This window comes from Gymnoscopelus braueri (assembly GCF_963280865.1).
Source record: "Gymnoscopelus braueri genome assembly, chromosome: 24".
Taxonomy (NCBI): Eukaryota; Metazoa; Chordata; class Actinopteri; order Myctophiformes; family Myctophidae; genus Gymnoscopelus; species Gymnoscopelus braueri.
Genome location: NC_137626.1, coordinates 27,257,855 through 27,270,925, shown reverse-complemented (window position 1 = coordinate 27,270,925; position 13,071 = coordinate 27,257,855).

Below are 13,071 nucleotides of genomic sequence, written 5' to 3'. Positions count from 1 at the left end.
GCCAATAGCCAGTAGCCATGGTGAAACAATATTAGAATGTTCAGTTCGCAACCTCAACAACCTGAAAGGGCTTGTCTTTGCGTGATCGCGTGCAGCAAACACAGTGTTACAGATTTGTTGAATAAATCGACTAATCAATTAGTCGACAAATTCCTGTGACTATTAGTAGACTAAGAGTTTCTTTAGCCGAGCACAGCCTTGTTATTATTCGTCTTATTGTGGTCCTTTTGCCACAAAGCAGCGTTTTTAGAGGAGCTCATGTTTATCTCAGCTTCATTCCAGCCTTGTCACTCATCATTTTCACCCGGTGTGCACTCCACTCCCTTCCCCCCGCTTTCTGCAGCACGTTGGCTGACAGGCACTCCTGCACACACACACACACACACACACACACACATACACCATACAGTATACAAGCACACACAGGCATGCGTACACACACATATATACACAAAGAATGCACACGTCTGTGTCCACTTGTGTCTATACAGTATATCTGTGCACATGGATGAATGTGCACAAACACATACACACACACACACACACACACACACACACACACACACACACACACACACACACACACACACACACACACACACACACACACACACACACACACACACACACACACACACACACACACACACACACACACACACACACACACACACACACACCTCCTCAGCTGCAAAACGTGTGGAAACTACAAAATGACAGTGTATTGCCTACGCTATAGTCTAAACAGAGGTACAGTTTGTGTCCTGGATTTCTTTCTGCTAAAGACACCACTCCTCCGAGTTGTTCCAGGGTTTGACAATGCTCTCCTGTTAGGATATCACATGTCCGGCTAATAGAGCCGGTGTTTGGCACGTATACACTGTACATTATGTAGTATGTATATCAGTGCTTTGGCCATCGCTCAGGGACGCCAGAACAAGAGTTTGTTAACAGCTACCCCGCCTGTATCATGATATGAGACACAGTGTGTGTGTGTGTGTGTGTGTGTGTGTGTGGGGGGGGGGGGGGGGGGTAAAGTGAGAGAGAACGATGGCGGGAGGAAGGGTGGGAGGGAGAATATAGAGATAAACTGGCAGCGGGGAATATGAGAGAGGAGAGGAGGGAATCCGAAAGAGACAAAGGCAGACTGGGAGAGGGGTAAAGGGAAAGGCCAAATAAAAGCACAATTGTACAAATTAGCAAGATTGAAAGAATATAGAGAAGGAGAGTTGAAAAAAAGAGTGACCACACAAATTGATAAGGAGAGAGTGAACCTTTTTATACCAGTTCTATTTTTCTAATATCTATGCCGTACATAGACACCCTGTCTGTCTGTCTGTCTTTCTGTCTGTCTGTCTGTCTGTCTGTCTGTCTGTGTGTGTTCTCTCCCAGGAGCTCAAACCTGTGGAACTGCCAACCTCAGCTCCTTTGATAAGAATCTGCGAACTCTCTGGAAAAAAGGGGGGAAAAAACCTGTGATCTGCAAGATCCTCAAGGACACACTGATGAGGGTGGAGTCCTGAGATGACATCGCATAGATCCATACCACATAGAGTAGGGGTTCTATATGTCGGTTTTCAGCTTGAAAAACTGAAACTTACAAAAATACATTATGAATTAATCACTAAAGCCCTATTAAAAAATAGTGAAAATGGCTGATCTACAAGCTATAAATGAAAATGTATATATGTATACATTTCTCTTCGTAGGAAAGTTTAAAAAACACTCATGACCCATAACAACGGGTCCACAACCGAAAATAGGTCACGGACCTTTGCTTGTGAAACAGTCTCGCGAGCCAGACTGTTGCCTCCCACGATTTTCGAAATGCTTCCGTCATACAGTCTGAAAATGATCCCGGGGTTTAGCAAATCGGATGTGACGCCTCCTCCCCCCCCCCCCCCCCCCCCCCCCCCGCTTCCGTTTTGTCTTTACAGTCGCTCACATTTTCCCTAATATAAATCAAAATAATTGAAGCCTATATAGCTTGCTGCTCATCAGAGATTCAAAAATAAAATGTAAAGATATTTTTTAATATATTTTCGTGAATAGAAATGACAAACAGATGATGGCTTCATTCCTCGGCTTTCGGGAGGTGTAGTTCCAGACTCTATATAGCATTCAGAGATTGTGGAATAATGTGAGACTAGTGAAACACTGACGTACACATGGATCTCAGACTGTGGGTTGATGAGGGTGTGGTCGAGGGAGAGTAGGGCAGTTATTAAACACGAGTGCTGAGCTTATGTTTGAGCTTGCAAGGATTTGTGGTGGTTATCCCTAATAAATAATGTGTAACAATCATGGGCACGTGGTAACCAAACACACACATACTGTACAGTATGCATGCACACACACACACACACACACACACACACACACACACACACACACACACACACACACACACACACACACACACACACACACACACACACACACACACACACACACACACACACACACACACACACACACACACACGTACATGAGTTCTTTACTTAGGTTATGTCATTTTTCTCCCCCACCCAGTTATGCAATACCCTTGCAATACCCTAACACCTTGTCAGGGTACCCGTCTGTCTGTCTGTCTGTGTCTCTTTTATGCCCATATATGGAGATTTCTGTATCTCTTTGTCTGTTTTCCCTTTTATGCCCATTTATGGAGTTCCGTGTTAGGCATGCCCATTGCCCAAATACGTAGTCTAGGCCAGTCTATGAAGTCATATTGATGACATACAGTATGGGAATTTGCAGATCGCTATATATATATTTTTTTTTTATCAAGGTTTCTTTATTTTATATTTTCACATACAGGTCAATAACAAAAAGCACACAAAAATCACACCCAGTGTGAAGTGGGCGGTGTGGTCATCACAGTGGTCATCACAGTGATGGAAGCTCACTTAAAAAAAAAGTGGGTTTTTTTAAGCGCATAGTCCTATTTATAGGTTATTCATTTCATCATGTGTCTCGCTAGCCAATCACAGTGCTGAATAGAGTCACCCAATAGAGTCAGCCAATCACAGTACAGCTAGGGGTGTACTAATGCTAGGGGTGTACTAATTATGAGCCAATCACAGTACAGCGAAGGGTGTACTAATGAGGTGTCCCAACCCCACTTATAGGGGCGGCTACACCGCCCAAAAACAGTGTATGTTACCCGTCCCACCCCCCCCCCCCCCAAAGTTCCCGCTCCGAAAGAGCCACAACCCTGGTATCTTATTTTACCATTAACACAAAGGACAATACAAACAAATAAGACACAATTGCTGCAGATCGATATTTTTTATAGCAGATGTACAAGCTCGCAGCGCGGCACGAAGTGACACGCTGTGAGCTTGTATACCTGCTATTTTTGAATATCCAATGCGAAAATCTAAAACGACTTGCAGTCCCATTAAGGCCCATTACAGAATGAACAGAAGAAAAAAAAAAATTAACGTTTTATTTTTATTTATTTGTTCATTGTGATATGAGAAATGGCCTTACGTGTGTACAATATCTCAACCAAAACAGGCATTGGAGTTTCAGGCAAATTCTTCCACGTGTTTCAAGCCAAAGGACAACCCCCCCAAAATAACACCATATCGTCAAATAAGGTTAAATTAGGGGTGTTGCTTTATGAGCCTTCAAACCTGACATATTTATTAGCCTACTTGATTGAAGGTTGCAGTAACATGTGCGAACATTGTCTAAAATTTTGAACGTATGAATCAACAAATATCCTCAATGTTAGACTTGTGTGTGTGTGTCTGTGCACGCACGTGTGTGTGTGTGTGTGTGTGTGTGTGTGTGTGTGTGTGTGTGTGTGTGTGTGTGTGTGTGTGTGTGTGTGTGTGTGTGTGTGTGTGTGTGTGTGTGTGTGTGTGTGTGTGTGTGTGTGTGTGTGTGTGTGTGTGTGTGTGTGTGTGTGTGTGTGTGTGTGTGTGTGTGTGTGTGTGTGTGTGTGTGTGTGTGCGCGCGCGTGCGCGACTGACTTGGTGCATGTTTCCAATCCACTTTATTTATATAGCACATTTTTGGTAACACAGGGTTACCAAAGTCCTGCAAAAGGAATCTCTTGTGTTAGGAATACTACAAATGTACTATTCCTAACAGCTTAATCAAGACACATTTAAATTTAAACAGATTACATATTAGTTTGTTTTTATTTAATTATTGGGTCCTTGAACCACTGCTTTACAGCAGTTTTCTGGATCAGGGCCCACTTGAAAATCAATGATCAATTAATCACTTGTGTCAATCAATTTGAACAAAGTTAAGTTCTTATTTATCAGTATCACGAGGAAAATACTTTTTGAAAGAACAAAATATCTGTATCTGTATGTCGCTGACATACAGATTATATAAGGTATATCGAAGCGACCCAGATATAAAAGGGCAAGCAAGTTAACACACAAATGACACACTCCTTGCCATTGCTCAGGAGCATTGTGTTTGCATGCATATACACACCCAGAGCTGGGCACGTACGCGCACACAGGTGCAAACCAGGGCATGTCTGTTGCATGCCTATTGAAACTAAATCATCAATACTGTTGCTCAGCAACTGAATGCTTCAGTACTTGAAGATGTACACAGAAGTTGGGGTGCAACAGGTGATCAAACTAATCGACTTAATCGACATCATCGATTTTAAAAAAATTGAAAAAATAGCTGATCTACAAGCTCACAATGTGTTGCGATACGATGCGTTGTGAGCTTGTAGATCGGCGAGTGATGGTAATGTATAATCTGGTTACGTTTAAATGACTCTGATTAAGTCGTTATAATACACGCAGCCATACTGATATTTTCGCTTCTTTTTCCTTGCAACACTGATGCATGACAAAGTACGAAATAGGGCTTCAGTGGTTAATCAGACTCATTGATTTAGGCGATTATAAAAACAATAATTTAGCCTTTTTTCCCCGCGTATATTCGTTGATGGAATAATAGAATAATTGCTAAGAAGCTAATCGATAGTTACAGCCCTACACAGAAGCAGATGGTGCAGCAGAAGCCTCTCCAAGACACATTGACCCCAAAACCACAGTGTGGGGACTCATTCTGGGAAATCCCCCTTTGCAACAAAAAAAAAACCTCACCATCACTCATCGCATCATCCGTCGACGCCACTGGGAACGCAGCAGACACAAGGACAGTGTGGCCTCGACTTCAAAACTGCAACAAAAAAAGAGTCAGAGGCGGCGAGAGTCGTCGGGGACATTAGATCACAGCGCACAGTTCCCCGGGAGAGCCCCCGTTCGCCAGCAGCTATCGTCCATGTTTCCCTGGACGAACCCTCTGCTTCATACTGCACAGATGTACGGAAAACCGCAAATTCAGAGAAAGCATTTAAATGCTTAACCCGTTGAAGCCAGGAAACGCATCCGTGTCATTTTAGATTTCCTTTGGCTATTCAAAAATAGCAGATCTACAAGCTCATAGCGCGGCACTCTATGAGCTTGTAGATCTGCTATTTTTTAAGAAATCTTGAAAATGTGTGCAAATCTTTGAATATATATATACATTATATATATACATTATATATTCATTATATATATATATTATGCCATGGGCGTTCCAATTATATACATATATATTTTTAAAGCAAACATTTTAAACTCAAATCTTTGCTTCTGGGGATTCTACAAATGTCTTCTAAATCCTAACGGTTTTCTGAAAACTATAATATCAGTGGTTCTCAAACCTTTTTCATGTGAGGGGCCCCCAAACCCCCCCCCATCTCAAAATATTTTGTTCCAGGGACCCCCAGAAGCAAAGATTTGAGTTAAAAATGTACATATATGTTCAAAGATTTGCACACAATTTCACAATTTCTTCACTATGAGCTTAATAGCTCTGCTATTTTTTTTAATAGCCAAAGAAATCTGAAAATGGCACAGATGCGTTTCCGGTCTTAATGGGTTAAACACCCCGCCCACGCCTCCTTGCTTTTCCCAGAAATGTTTTGATGCTTTCCAGCTTTTGCTGTCGACAGGTGTCCAAGTGATGCAGTCAAGTGCCTCAGCCATCCACCCCCCCCCCCCCCCACCCCAGCCCTCCCGCCCCAGAATTTGGTTATCAAGCTACATGAATAACAAGTCATCAATCATTATCAAGCAATTGCTACACAGCAAAATTGCACGTGTGGGTGGGTCCATGTGTGAGGGTCCATTTTTGTACTTTCTGAGTTAAATTAAGAGTGTGTGTGTGTGTGTGTGTGTGTGTGTGTGTGTGTGTGTGTGTGTGTGTGTGTGTGTGTGTGTGTGTGTGTGTGTGTGTGTGTGTGTGTGTGTGTGTGTGTGTGTGTGTGTGTGTGTGTGTGTGTGTGTGTGTGTGTGTGTGTGTGTGTGCGCGCTCGCGTGTGTGTCTGTGTGAGAGAGACGTGGTGCATGTGTCAAATGTACTATTGCTCATTCCTTTAAAATGCTGTTAAAAATTATTTCTTAAAACCTTTCTTCCAAGAAATCCTTGAAATAAGTGGCGAGTCTGAAAAGAAATTACATTCTCTTGACTTATTGGCAGATTCCTTTCACTTATTTGATGAAAAATAATATTTTAATGGCAGATTATGTTCTTAATTTCCTTTTTAAGAGGCTAGTTCCTCAGGCCTGAATGTCAACAAACTTTTCCTGAACCAGTGGTTCAGGGAAAGTACATTTTCAAGTAGATTTGCTCAAGTACTGTAGTCAAGTACAATTTTGAGGTGCAGTACTTTGACTTTACTTGAGTATTTCCATTTCTTGGTACTTTATACTTCTACTCCGCTACACCTCAGAGGCAAATATTTATTTTTTTACTCCACTGCAATGATCTGACAGCTTTAGTTAAACATTACTTTGCAGACTAGGATTATTATTACAAAACATACACTAACCACTTAACTTAAGCCCTATTTTATATTTAGGATTAGGGCTGCACATTATATCGAACATTTATCATCATGCGCAAAATACATATCGCATTTCATTACAATCCAGGTATAATGGATGTTTTTGTTTGGATTAGAACTAAGTGTGTGCAGTGAGAAATGGTATTGCTAAAATGGTGGTATATATTCAATGTTTTCAGTAAAACCATGTTGTTGGAATGGAAATATACTGTAATCCATTTCTTTCTTCTTTTTTGGAGTGTATGCATACTGCAGGCTTTTCATTGTCTGGGATCTAGATTTGCTGCAAACCTAAGGCAGAAAGACGTTCAAACTGTATACTTCAATGTTTACTTATCGCGAATTGTATCGTCATCACTATACAACAATGTTATTGCACATCACATGTTTTCCTAATATGGTGTCGCAATGTGAGGCATTGTGAGCCTGTTGACAAAAATATTGGCTATTTTAAGAAGATTCTGACAAATTTTGAAAACAATGGGCCATTCGGCATAATGAGTACTCACTTACTTTTGGTACTTTAAGCACTTTTGTGCTTTTACTCATGTAACATTGCTTTTACTCATGTAACATTTTTAACACAACACTTTTACTTGCAACAGAGTACATCTGCATTGTGGTATTGTTACTTTCATACTACTTTCTTACTTACTTTCGTACCTCTTTCAACACTGTCTTGAACAGTAACCTTCCTCTGTGAGCAAAACGATTCAACACGCTTTGCTTCGCTGCATCTTGTCGGCATAGAGCGATACTTTACAAAATGGGGGGATAGCTTAAACTTCAAAGTCTCACACACACTGATGAGAAACGCTTGCTCTCTGGGCAGGATTGCCATGGCACGAGCGCGCAATCACTTTTTCCCAACATCTGGATTCAATAAACAGTCATCGGGGACCATGTTCGAGCCCATCGTTGCCAGGGGCCACACAAAATGTGCTGACAGGGCCTCGTCCCGTTCTGCCTCGTCACGTACCACTCGCCTTACTCGAACCCACAGCTCATTGTACGATCTCACCCCCGGGTCGCGTTTTCATCCTCTCTCTCATTGGTTTTGAATGTAGATCACTATACTCCCAGGTGATTTGGGGTTTTAGAGTTTCCAAACATTTACTGCCTCCAGTCTAATTTAGTTCTGTTGATTTCAGTTGCTGTGTCATGGGGGGAAATAAAAGTTGCACTGTCATCCTTTGAATCAGACAGGCCAATGCCAGAGAGTTTACAGGAACCTTACACATGACATAAACCGAAATTCGATTGAAGTGAGCTATACAGTAAATAACCTTAAACGTTTTACATATGTGTTATGCGTGTGCGCTGACTTTTCTTCCCACGGGTAGGCCTATTTGTCAGCAATTCTCACTGTTTATTACCGTTCTATTGTCAAATCCGAATATGTTTCGGCCCCATGGGAGCAGGAGAACAGATGTCTGCTTTGCGGCTGCCGTGCAGAAGACACATCAGTGATTCATGTCTTCACATGACACTCCTTGCAAGCACTATCGCAGATTCAAACACTGATTCGGTGACATAGAATCCAACCGTTTCTTAGAATCAAGAGGGAATTCTGGGAAGTGTGCGTGTGTACGTGTGTTCATGTGCTTGCAGCAGGGTGCTCATTGTGCTGCTTCAGCACATTTCCAGCGGTTATCTTGGCTTTGTCGCTTACAGTAAGCTCCGGGTTTGTCATATGGGGTGCAGGAACAAGAGACACAGCAGTACCACAAGCCAGTCATCTGCTAACACACTGTGGGCTCCTTGTAGGCCAGTGGAAGGCTGATTTTATACTTCGTCTCACCACCGTGTCACACGACACAACTTACTTATTTTCAACAACAAGAAAGTTGACGTGAGTCACATCTTACACTTTTTTCAATGAAAATCAAGTACATTTTGTCGGCCAACAGTGATGTGATGAAGTATAATGCCTCATTTATGCTCCGTTGTTTGACGTCGCATGCCGAAAATAGCTCTCAGCGCGTTGTGAATGAGACGTGTTGTGAGCTTGTAGATCGGCTATTTTTGGCAACCCACTGGATGGATGCCCAGTTTGTTTATGGAAGGAAGACGATTCCTCGTCTGAACAAGCGCAGTATAGTGGCTTAAATATCCTTTTGATGGCAAACTAATTGGGTCACAAACATGAAAGCCAAGCCACGTCAGAAAAGAGAAGAACAATGGCTGGAGGAAGACGGGGGAAAGGGCAGATGAAGGAGGTCAAATGGGGGGGGACAAAAAGGATGAAAAGAGAGAGGTAGACAGACAGACGGGGAGGGGAAGGCTTGTGCGTCTGTCTCGCTATCTGCCTGTACAGTTCCCCTGTGACTTAGGGGTCTACAAGCAGAGGCCCCGCAGGCCTAAGAAGCATTGGGTTGACCATTGAGTTCTCTCTCTCTTGTATCTCAAAGAGCTTTACCTGTATAAATACGTGTGTGTGTGTGTGTGTGTGTGTGTGTGTGTGTGTGTGTGTGTGTGTGTGTGTGTGTGTGTGTGTGTGTGTGTGTGTGTGTGTGTGTGTGTGTGTGTGTGTGTGTGTGTGTGTGTGTGTGTGTGTGTGTGTGTGTGTGTGTGTGTGTGTGTGTGTGTGTGTGTGTGTGTGCGCGCGCGCGCTGTATACATTCTCTGCCCAATCCTCTTCATGTACTCTCATTTAATTCTGTAGGAGTTGGACACATGCCAGCCCCACGGGCTGCAGAGTGTCAACGCACATCATGACATCACTTTAGCTGGTGGGGGTATGTTTGGATTCACTCCTCAATAGCCCCCCCCCCCCACACACACACACACCCTGTGTCTATCTGTCTGTCTCTCTCTCTCTCGCTCTCCTTCCATCGGTGGCACTGTTCCAACCGATCTCTCCAGCCTAGTGCACATTTCTTCTATACAGTCCTGGCACGGAATGTTTACGGAGTGGTAACCCATAGTAACGGGAGACAAGCTACTGTACCACGTTGTAGGGCCGGCAACAAAAGGAGAGGCTGTAACACTATCGTTGCTTCCTGCCTCCTCCTTTACCTATCTTTTATATAGTATAATTTGAATTTGACAAAGAAATTAGTAACTGAGATACCTCTTTTGTTTTCAGGCAGGGAAGAAGTCACGATAAACATTCCCTTGGCACTGGCTCTATTGTACACTAATGGAAATTCTTTAGAATAGCTTGGCTGAGGTGGGCCGACATGACTCCGGTTCGAGGCTGTCGAATGAAACGTAACAGAATGTGACACCCCCGGAGCCGCGGACTCTGCTTTTAGAAGAGCAAATGAGGTATTTGGCCCGAGCCCAATTTCAGGGGAAATACCAAACCCTGTCCTTTCTCCCCCAGCGTAGCCAGATCCACCGCCTGTGCATTGTACGGCCCATGTACGCCAACTGACACAAGACCCATGTACGCAGGAACTCCCACCTTAACGAACGCAACGACAGATTTTATGAGCCCTGGCAGCAATTGGGACATGCCTTCCTGTTCCTCCTGCTGACTCCCAAATCTCAGAGAGAACGTTGACAGTTTAACAATTTGGCCTCTGTGTTAAAGTGCATTTGGGCAGATAGCCTATTGGAAAACCCACTATGACAAATCACCGAATTATAACGGGTAATTATGCGAGAGTGTGTTTTAACCACTTAAGCTTTACTATACTTCTTTGCACGATGAACAGCAAAAATAGCTCGATCTACTATTTTCGCTTTTGTTAGAATTTTGAAATGTCTTGAATTTGTTTTTTTTAATCTTTTTAATTTTTTGAATGAGCCTATAATGACATGCCCAAAATAGGGACGCCGGCTTGAAAGTGGTTAAAGCCTTTTGAGAAAGAGGGCAATGTTTGAGACCACTGGTGTGTTGTTTTGTTTCTGCGGTGGTGAGTGAGAGACAGATGTCTCGCAGGTTTTACGATGTGAATGCCTCTCTGTATTCCACCCAAGACAGGGGGGGTCCGGGAGACACGTAAAGAGAGCTGGCAGGAGTGTGTGTGTGTGTGTGCACAGGGAGAGTGAGAGACGTTGACCTTTTCCACACGTGAGTGACGTCATATGACGCCTGATACGGCACAAAGGTCGAAGGTGAACACAATACGGGGTCAGAAGATGTGAAGAGCAGACGCTATAAACACGTCACGGTGGGAGGGTGAGGCTGAAACGAAAGGTGTCTACTGTCCTATTCATGTTTCTGGTTGACAAAGAGGATGGCAACTAATTCATATTGAAGACATTTTTAGATAAACATATTTTTGCTATATGCTGTTTTTTACAGGTTTTATTGTCCTTGTTGCTCTATTTGCAGTCCAGTTTCTTTGTGCTTACACTTGTGCAAGGTGAATTGAGCCTATACGATGACACGGAAATGAACATGACAAGTGATGGAAATCACTGATACTGCATGTAACACATTCCGAGGACTACAGGAAACAAACCGCAGGCAACAAAGTAGACGAAATCAATAAACAAACCGTCTTTATTGCCCGTTCAGCAAGTATTATCAAATGACAATACAAACTGAATCGGAAATATTCTTTCTCATGCTTCCTCTGCTCACTGACAATGATGTACGGTAAAAGCAACTTAAAGCCCAAATGAAACAGCATTTCGAGATTAGCTAACTTCCGTATTCTGACGTATTTCCGAGTGAAGCGGGATAGGCAGGCATCATATAATGTTGGGAGGACTTTGATTTGAATGTTAAAAAAATGGGCGTGTCATAACAAACAGAGACTTAAGTTGAGGATTTATGGGTGGAAGTTAAGATATTATTGTTTATAGACTCCAAAGGGAAGCGCGCTCAAGACCCGGTAGTGGTCAAAACGTCATCAATAAAGTTGTTCCTGGGAACTGTTACAGCGTGCGCACATCTTTTTCTGCTCTCAAGATATTATTGGTTGAAATTGGTTGGTTCAAACCCACTGTACGTAAACACTTGTTATATTTTGTGTTAAAGGAAGAAACCATGATTAGATTGGATTTTAGTTTTTGGCATATTGTTAAATATGTGCACAATATGTCTGGTCTTAACACATTAGGATCCCCCCCCCCCCCCACACACACACAAACTCAAACACAGTCAGTGGGGCGGCAGTGGCTTAGGAGGTCTTGGAATCCGAAGGTTCCCGGTTCTCGGTCCTTGAGCGAGACACTTAAACCCTGACTGCTCCAGATGAGCAAGATTTCAAGGTCATGGTTGCATGGTTTCCTGCGTCATCGGTGCGTGAATGTATGTGTGATGGCTGGGTGAACGTGAAATACATTGAAATTTCAAAGCGAGTTGGAGAAAGGCTATATAAATCCAGTCAATTTACGCACGTACACAAACACACATAATATATATATACAGTTGCGCCACATTACAGCAATGACAATGAACAGATCACTCACAATTGTATGACAATTTTATGACCGTGGTTTTGGTTAGTGTGGTGTGCAAGAACAAATATGCATGCCTGTAGGATGCTGGGCTTTAGGGTATGTTCACACTGCTGTGGAGTTGAACTGATCCAGAATTCACTGGCCTGGTTCCTCTTTTAAAGTGGCTAGAATGTTCAATAAATAAATGAATCTTTGATAGGTCATTAGTCTTCCTTATCATTTAATTATGGCTATTCCATCATTATTATATACTCTTCCATGGCACATTTAGTTGAGTTGAATTGACTGATAGCATTTGGAGAACTCTCCAGGAACGCTGACCATTGGAGAACTCTCCAGGAACGCTGACCACTGACCTCATGGAGTCGTGAAAATGTCATTCATACATTTTATGTGCCTTTGGAAAGGACTTTGCACCACATTTGTCATGGAGAAAACATCATAAAAATTGCAGAAAACACTTTGAAAAAGAATCATATGGGAAATCTCAAGGCTACATCAATGGCCATGCAGCCAACATTCCTGAATGACTTGCTGTTTTCCATAGAAATGTTTTTAATCCAGGAGTTTCTATAGCCATGACATTTATTAAACCACTTATATTGACCGGGGTCCCGATTTATTCCCAAATCTCTTGTCAAACGGCTGATGAGTTGGGACAGATTTGACCACGCGGCACCCATTTGATGCGATGGGAATCCCTGACGCGTTGCATGTTGACGAGGACTTGATGATTTACAAGTCTCCAACTATCGCCGGTATGCAACTCAAACGCTGCTGAGTCGGCAGAAGCAGACTTTGCACTGCTCGCTCGCCAATCGGCTCGCTCG